The 9,554-nt window shown below is 39.2% G+C and overlaps 1 long non-coding RNA gene across 1 annotated transcript; it reads right to left on the bottom strand.

Annotated features, from left to right (window-relative positions):
- Positions 1–5,714: 5,714 nt before the first annotated feature.
- On the bottom strand, positions 5,715–6,911 carry LOC145949658 (uncharacterized). Its single transcript, XR_014428028.1, has 2 exons — positions 6,274–6,911; positions 5,715–6,238 (listed from the first exon to the last, which is right to left on the bottom strand). It is a non-coding gene; the product is annotated as an uncharacterized LOC145949658 (long non-coding RNA).
- Positions 6,912–9,554: the final 2,643 nt, after the last annotated feature.

Genomic DNA, 9,554 nt, shown 5'->3' with positions numbered 1-9,554 from the left:
TTAGGCCTCATCACCAACATCCTCATGATGATGATTACCTGCAACATAAATTTAAACATATACAAAAAAAATAACAAGGGAGTGAGAAACATCTCACTCAGTTGTAGATGAAGAAATAAAAGTTAAATAGCACACACACATAATCATTATCATATATAATAATTATTTATCATGCAATGATGTCATAGACTCAACTCATAAATATATGCATGTGGCGCCATACGGAAGTTCAATATCATCATTGGTGACCCTAAGGCACACCTAGTTAGCATATCGTGGGTGACCCAAAGGAACACCTGGTTACATCATTGGTGACCCAAAGGCACACCTTGTTAGCATATCATGGGTGACCCAAAGGTACACCTTGTTAGTCGTGGGTATGCGGCCTCAGCGGCACACCTGGAGTATATATGCATATGATGCATGTCATACAATCATAAACTTAACATTTAACATGTTACAGAATTTCCTATAATATACCATATCATAAGCATAATTCATACTTATATTATATTTTATTAATCCAATAGTCCAAAGGTCCAATAATTCAATAGTCCCATAGTCCAAAGGTTCAATAGTCCAATAGTCCATTGTCCAACAGTCCAACAGTTCAATAGTCCAAGGTCATTAAGTCAAGGGTCCAATAGTTCAAAGGTCTTTAGGGATCATATAATTTATATTTCCTGGTATAATTATATCCTTAAGTAAAATAGGAAGCTTAATGAAAATAAGGAGGCTCGGCCTTCCATTTAGATAATAAGTCTAAATTTATAAGTTAATAGGAGGCTTAGTCTTCCATTCAATGAATATTTTAGAATAGTAAAAGTGAAGTTATCCATTAATTATAATTATTAATTACCGCAACAAGAAAATCAAGTAGTACAAACAAAACACAGTAATAATGTATATTCAAATAATCAAACAACAGACAAGGGATTGGGAGCCAATCCAACAAACAGACTATTTAACAATTATTTCTACACCCCCAAGCAAGGTTTCCCACTCCCCCCTTACCTGGATAAGTAGGAGTTGAAACTAGCGCAATATCTCTTCTAAAACTTGGGCAGAATCTCCTCTTCTCTTTCCTTAAACCGAAACTGGAACTAGAGCAGAACCTTCTCTATTCTCCTCCTCATTTCACAACCTAGGCAGAACCTTCTCTCTTATTTTCTCTTTCTATCTCTCTAGAATTCCTTCTCTCTAAACTTTTCTTCTCTCTAGTTATGAATTTTCAAAATCCTTAGGTCCCTATTTATAGAAATTTTGAAGTTACTATGCACTATGCACTATTCATTAAAATAATAATATAATTACTATTCATGAATAGTAAAATACTATTCATCCAAATAATTTGAGTTTTGACGTGAGTGCTTACGTTTTTTTCAAAATTACTATTCATATGAATAGTAAAATACTATTCATAAATACGTATACATAAATAGTAAAATACGTATATGTAAATAGTAAAATACATATACATGAATAGTAAAATACGGGAATAAAATACTTATTCACATAATAAATAACTCTTTTCATTTGAATAAAATTTTGGGATATTACATTTCTCCCCTCCTTTAAGAAATTTCGTCCCCGAAATTTTCCTGAAATAGAAAAGGATAATCTTCACGCATCTTGCTTTCTAACTCCCAAGTAGCACTTTCTTCAAAATGTCCTCCCCAAACGACCTTAACCAAAGGAATTTCCTTTCCTCTTAGTTGTTTCACCCTCGTATCATCAATTCTTAAAGGAACTGTTTCATAGGTGAGATTATCTTTCAATTGAACATTGTCAGACTCGATGATATGGGAAGGATCATGGACATATTTTCTGAGTTGGGAAACATGAAAGACATTATGAAGATTTGAAAGAGATGGGGGTAAGGCAATTTGATAGGCTACTTCACCAATTCTTTTAAGGATTTGATAAGGACCAATGAAACGTGGAGTAAGCTTACGCGATTTTAGTGCTCTGCCTACTCCTGTCCAAGGAGTAACTTTAAGGAATACATGATCACCTTCATTAAACTCAAGGTCCTTTCTCCTCTTATCACTGTAACTCTTCTGCCTACTCTGAGCTGCTCTCATTCTCTCCTGGATCATCTTAACTTGTTCAGTAGTTTGTTGAACTATCTCAGGTCCTAAGATAGCATTCTCTCCAGGTTCTACCCAACACAAGGGTGTTCTACATCTCCTACCATATAGAGCTTCATAGGGTGCCATCCCAATACTGGAATGGTAGCTATTGTTGTAGGTAAATTCTATCAAAGGTAGGAAACTATCCCAACTACCCCCATGTTCTAAGATGCAGGCTCTCAACAAGTCTTCCAAAGATTGAATAGTTCTTTCGGTTTGGCCATCTGTTTGGGGATGGTAGGCTGAACTCAATCTAAGCTTAGTGCCTAGAGCCTCATGTAAACTCTCCCAAAATCTAGAGGTAAACCTAGGATCTCTGTCAGAAACTATACTAGTAGGAACCCCATGTAATCTCACAATCTCACTTATGTACAACTTGGTTAGTCTCTCCAAAGAGTATCTAATGTTAATGGGAATAAAATGGGCAGACTTAGTCAATCTATCTACAATGACCCATATAGCATCTAGGTTTTTCGTAGTTTTAGGTAATCCAACTATGAAATCCATAGAGATGCTATCCCATTTCCATACAGGCACATCCAAAGGTTGCATCAAACCTGAAGGTTTTTGGTGTTCTACCTTAGCTTTTTGACATACTAGGCAGGCATACACAAATTCCTCCACTTCCTTCTTCATCTTAGGCCACCAAAACATCTTTTTAAGGTCTTGGTACATCTTAGTGGCTCCAGGATGAATACTAAGGCTACTCCTATGTCCTTCTTCAAGAATTGCTCTCTTAAGTTCAGGCACACTAGGAATACACAACCTATCTCTAAACCTCAATACTCCATCTATTCCAATTTTAAATTCACTTTCCACACCTTGATTTAACTTCTCAACTTGACTCAATAGGAAAGGGTCTATCTTCTGACCTTTTCTAATTTCATCTATCAAGCCATTAGTCACCTTCAAGGTTCCCAACCTAATACTCTTAGTATGACACCCTCTACCCCAAAATCATTAAAGAAGAAATTCTCAAGGATTTCCTACTCAAAGCGTCAGCTACCACATTAGCTTTGCCTGGGTGATAGTTCAACTGAAAGTCATAATCCTTAAGAAACTCTAACCATCTTCTCTGTCTCATATTTAATTCCTTTTGGTCAAACAAGTACTTAAGGCTTTTATGATCACTAAACACCTCAAATCTAGATCCAAACAAGTAGTGTCTCCACAACTTAAGCACAAATACTATTGCAGCTAACTCAAGATCATGGGTAGGATAGTTTTGCTCATGGGTTTTAAGTTGTCTAGACGCATAGGCTACTACCCTTCTCTCCTGCATAAGTACTCCACCTAAACCTGATTTGGAAGCATCACAAAATACCTCAAAAGTCTTGCTAGGGTCAGGTAATACTAACACAGGGGCACTAGTTAGTCTTCTCTTAAGTTCTTTAAAACTCTCTTCACACTTAGAGTCCCACACAAAAGGTTGGTTTTTCCTAGTCAATTTGGTCAAAGGTAAAGCTAATTTAGAAAAACCCTCTATAAATCTTCTATAATACCCAGCTAGTCCTAGAAAACTCCTAATCTCAAAAACTGACTTAGGTGTTTTCCATTCAAGAACCGCCTCTACCTTAGAAGGATTTACAGCTATCCCATCCTTGGATATCACATGTCCTAAAAAATTCACACTCTCCAACCAAAATTCACATTTTGCCAATTTAGCATACAATTGTTTCTCCTTAAGGGTTTGAAGAACGATCCTAAGGTGCTATAGATATGGGTGCGGTACCTGGCACTAAGTCTATACTGAACTCAATCTCTCTCTCAGGTGGTAAACTAGACACATCCTTAGGAAATACTTCTGGAAATTCTCTCACTAAGGGAATCTCATCTAGCTTATTCTCAGTCTCAACTGTTAATGAAGATAAGATCATGTATACCCTTTCATTTTCCTTTAAACAAGTTTTAATGTCAGAAGCACTAAGAAATTCCGTACTCTTACATTCACCAAATGAAATGGATTTATCAAAGCAATTTAAAAGAACATGGTGAGAAGATAGCCAATCCATACCAAGGATTACATCTAATTGACTAAGAGGCAGACAGATTAAGTCAACTAGAAACTGTTTATCAGAAATTGTCAAAGGGCATTTTAAACACACTAGGGATGTAGTTACAGAACCATTAGTAGGGGTTTCAACAACTAAATCAAAATTTAACAAAGACACAGGCAATTTCAGTTTTTGGACACAAGAGATGGAAATAAAGGAATGAGTTGCACCAGAATCAAATAGTACAACAAAATGAGTCTCAGCTATGAAACAAGTACCTTGTATCAAATTTTCTGACTGAGCAGCTTCAACACCACTAAGAGCAAATACTCTTCCTACAGTCTTTGGTCGTTCGGTTTGCGATCCTGATCCAACGACACGTGTTCTTGGTGGTTCAGGACATTGAGTGCTAATATGTCCTTTACCACTACAGTTGAAACAGGTAATCTCCTTGTCACGACATTCTGACTTGTTATGACCAACACGTCCACACTTCCCACATCTCCCTGAAAAAGTAGATCCTCCAACACTTCCAGTAGTATTTACAGTGGTTCCTCTAGTAAAGGAATTACTTCTATTATTAATAGTCATATTCCCTTGAAATCTTGTAGGGTTGGAATAAGGCTTACTTCTACCAGAAGTATTAGAATTCACTGTACGAGCAGGGCCTCCAGCTCCTTTATAGAAAGCAGCACGAGCACGGTTGTCACGATCATAAATACTGCACTTATTAACCAGAGTGGGAAAATGATATATCTCCTGATAGTTGATTGCTGTTTTCACTTCAGGACGCAGACCATTTACAAACTTTATGCATTTGGCCCTTTCCCCACCTTCACCATGATAGTGTGTACAGTAGCGGACCAAAGCATCAAACTTTGCAGCATATACCTCTACCGTATCGTTTCCTTGTTTTAGTTCAAGAAATTCCATTTCCTTCCTACTCCTTACATCATCTGGAAAATATTTTTCAAGAAAGACCCTCTTGAAGTTCTCCCAATTCAAATGTACGCCTCCATCAATTATCCTCCGAAGTGCTCCTTCCCACCAAAAGTAAGCATCAGCTGTCAGCATGAAAGTGGCTAGCTTCACTCTCTCTGTAAGGGGACAATCCATAACATTAAAGATTTTCTCGATCTCTGATAACCAATTCATGGCGGCATCTGGGTCATAACCTCCTTTGAAAGTGGGTGGATTATTCCTCTGAAATTGCTCCAACCAGTTAGGAGCAACTCCATTCATATTATTGTTGTTCATAGCTTGGGCTAATGCTTGGAGAGCATCAGCAATCGCACGATCATTTCTACCAGCCATATTCTAAAGAAATAATACAATTAATAGACATAGGCAAGCATCATATCAACATAATAGATCTCACAATCAATTCATTTATCAATAAATATAGTAGACACATAACTCACGGCCGATAAAACCGACCTGCTCTGATACCACTAAATGTGACACCCTCTACCCCAAAATCATTAATAAACATAAACTATATTTATAAAAGATTTTCATAGAATGATATAAAACAATAAGTATCATAAGGTAGAAGATGCACATTCATAAATTCATACACATAAATATCAAACTTAAGAAGTTATTATAAAACAAAGATTATAAATTAATCCCAGTAAAGGTGGCAGTGCCTCCTAGTTAGGAATCAACTTATAATTTATTAAATTACACAAGAAAAGAAAATGTTTTTAGAACAAGAAAGACATCAGAGAAATCCTAGCTAAACCCGATGTCACATCCTATCAGAGCATGCCCCAAGAAGCCTTTAGGCCTCATCACCAACATCCTCATGATGATGATTACCTGCAACATAAATTTAAACATATACAAAAAAAATAACAAGGGAGTGAGAAACATCTCACTCAGTTGTAGATGAAGAAATAAAAGTTAAATAGCACACACACATAATCATTATCATATATAATAATTATTTATCATGCAATGATGTCATAGACTCAACTCATAAATATATGCATGTGGCGCCATACGGAAGTTCACATATCATCATTGGTGACCCTAAGGCACACCTAGTTAGCATATCGTGGGTGACCCAAAGGAACACCTGGTTACATCATTGGTGACCCAAAGGCACACCTTGTTAGCATATCATGGGTGACCCAAAGGTACACCTTGTTAGTCGTGGGTATGCGGCCTCAGCGGCACACCTGGAGTATATATGCATATGATGCATGTCATACAATCATAAACTTAACATTTAACATGTTACAGAATTTCCTATAATATACCATATCATAAGCATAATTCATACTTATATTATATTTTATTAATCCAATAGTCCAAAGGTCCAATAATTCAATAGTCCCATAGTCCAAAGGTTCAATAGTCCAATAGTCCATTGTCCAACAGTCCAACAGTTCAATAGTCCAAGGTCATTAAGTCAAGGGTCCAATAGTTCAAAGGTCTTTAGGGATCATATAATTTATATTTCCTGGTATAATTATATCCTTAAGTAAAATAGGAAGCTTAATGAAAATAAGGAGGCTCGGCCTTCCATTTAGATAATAAGTCTAAATTTATAAGTTAATAGGAGGCTTAGTCTTCCATTCAATGAATATTTTAGAATAGTAAAAGTGAAGTTATCCATTAATTATAATTATTAATTACCGCAACAAGAAAATCAAGTAGTACAAACAAAACACAGTAATAATGTATATTCAAATAATCAAACAACAGACAAGGGATTGGGAGCCAATCCAACAAACAGACTATTTAACAATTATTTCTACACCCCCAAGCAAGGTTTCCCACTCCCCCCTTACCTGGATAAGTAGGAGTTGAAACTAGCGCAATATCTCTTCTAAAACTTGGGCAGAATCTCCTCTTCTCTTTCCTTAAACCGAAACTGGAACTAGAACAGAACCTTCTCTATTCTCCTCCTCATTTCACAACCTAGGCAGAACCTTCTCTCTTATTTTCTCTTTCTATCTCTCTAGAATTCCTTCTCTCTAAACTTTTCTTCTCTCTAGTTATGAATTTTCAAAATCCTTAGGTCCCTATTTATAGAAATTTTGAAGTTACTATGCACTATGCACTATTCATTAAAATAATAATATAATTACTATTCATGAATAGTAAAATACTATTCATCCAAATAATTTGAGTTTTGACGTGAGTGCTTACGTTTTTTTCAAAATTACTATTCATATGAATAGTAAAATACTATTCATAAATACGTATACATAAATAGTAAAATACGTATATGTAAATAGTAAAATACATATACATGAATAGTAAAATACGGGAATAAAATACTTATTCACATAATAAATAACTCTTTTCATTTGAATAAAATTTTGGGATATTACATTTCTCCCCTCCTTTAAGGTCGAGTACGAACCTCGACACTATCGTTAAAAGCCGAGTACGAGCCGTATACCTAAGGTCAAGTTCGAACCGTGACGAAACATACATGACCCTAAACTTAAGGTAGATACGAACAACCTATCCAATTCACTACACTCCGGTTTGAGGTTGGCTCAGAACCTCGGCGCCAATAAATCAAGGTCATCGAACCTTCACAGAAACGCTCACCCAAACAGAAGTCCGAGGTCGAGCCCGAACCTCCCTTAGCATAGGAGGTCGAGTACGAACCACAGCATCCGGATGCGAGGTCGAATACGAACCTCGCCAAAAACTTCGTTGTATTCGAAATCGAGGTCGGTATGAACCTCGATGTCCCCGCTTAAAAGTCGAGTTCGAACCTTAGCTAAATCATTTTGCTCAAATCTAAGATCAAACCCGAACCCCACCAAAGCCTAAGGTCGGACACGAACCTTGGCACTTTCAAGGTCAAACTCGAACCTTAATAAAATCGGTCAAATCCAAACCACAATAAAATCAATCAGTTGCTCAAAATCGAAGTGTAAGGGCGAATACGAGCCTCGACACTCCCGATAAAGGTCGAGTCCAAACCACTAACCTGAGGACGACTTTGAACCCTGGCAAAACACACCCCACTCTCAATACCGGGGTCAAATTCAAACCCCGGCACGATCAACTTAAGGTCGAATTCTGACCTTAACTCCAGTCTAGGGTCATTTATGAACTTTCACAACAATTACTTAGTCAAAATTCGGGGTCAAATACGAATCTTAACACATTCATTTACGGCCGGGTTCGAACTCCCACAAAAAGTCCTACTAAACAAAAACTAAGGCCGACCCCGAATCTCGACTTCACCAACTCAAGGTAGAAGTATCACCATATACAAAAGCATATAACAGACACCAAACATGTGCCTCAAACAGCGCGAACAACCAAAATTGAACGCAAATACGGACAAGATAGAGCAAAATATATATATATACAAACAAAGTTCTCAAAATTCAGTACATCAATTCAAGGCAAAGAAAAATAAATCTAGCTATTACGAACGCGGCCTAGGCTGAAGCACCCCCACTAGAACTGTCGTCGGCATCGTCCTCCTTGACTAGCCTCCCAAAGCGGATGACTTTCTCCACATGCATGGAAGAAAAGTCGAATCCGGGAGCAAGAAGCCGAGCCTGACGAGCAGCCTTTTGGAAGCCCCTCTTGTGCTCAACCACAACGGAGCGTTCGACCTCCGCGAGCCTCTTGTCCGTAGTCGCCTTCCCCGCCCCCAGCTCCGCGAGCTCCGCCTTCAAGTTGGCAATTTCGTCCTCAGGGCCACCAAGAATGACCTCGCTACGGAGGCGCTCCTCAGCCGCCGCCGCCAACTCTCCCTTAAGGGAGGTCACAACGTCCTCCAGAGCCCGCACTTGGCCACGAGAAGAGATCACCTCATCCTCCAAGGAGCGAGCGCGGCCTCGAGAGAAGGCGACGAGCTCCTGTAGCTCTCCCACCTGAGAGGCATAAGCCTCATTGGATCGCAACGCAATCTCAAGAGACTTCTGCACCCGTGCAAGGTCGCCACGCGCAGAGCAGAGCTCAGCCTCGTGCCGCTTCGCCTCATCAAGGGCTGCGCTAAGAGCTTTATTCTCTTTCCTCAGGATCTTGTTTGCCTCCTTCCAGGTTGAAGCCGACCCCTCAACTTGGCAAGGTCCTCTTGCTGCTTGACCAAATCCTCCCGCTGTTGGCCCCACTTGGGCTTCCAATGGCCCAATATGCCCATAACCCTCTGTAGAAGGACCTGGGCCGCATCAAAACTCTCTTCGGGACCGACCCCGTCTATCAGCCCCTGGTCCTCGAAGCTCAACGAACCTTGAGGATAGAACTTCTCCCCAGTCACCCCCGCGCTCCACAACGAATCCATGTTGGCGGAGGCGCTCACGTGGTCCAGCCGCACTTTGGAAAGACCCTTCCCGAAACGGTGAGTCAGATATCGGCCCCAGGAAGCCTCCTGTGAAGGGCCAAGAGGCGACGCCGAAGCGGCAGCCGCAGACGAAGGAACCTCATGACTAGAGCCTCCTCT

The sequence above is a fragment of the Cajanus cajan genome, chromosome 7, assembly GCF_000230855.2.
Source record: "Cajanus cajan strain Asha chromosome 7, NIPB_CcT2T_4, whole genome shotgun sequence".
NCBI classification, from domain to species: Eukaryota; Viridiplantae; Streptophyta; class Magnoliopsida; order Fabales; family Fabaceae; genus Cajanus; species Cajanus cajan.
Note: the sequence above shows the minus strand (reverse complement) of the source record. Positions and strands in the feature narration are given on the sequence as shown.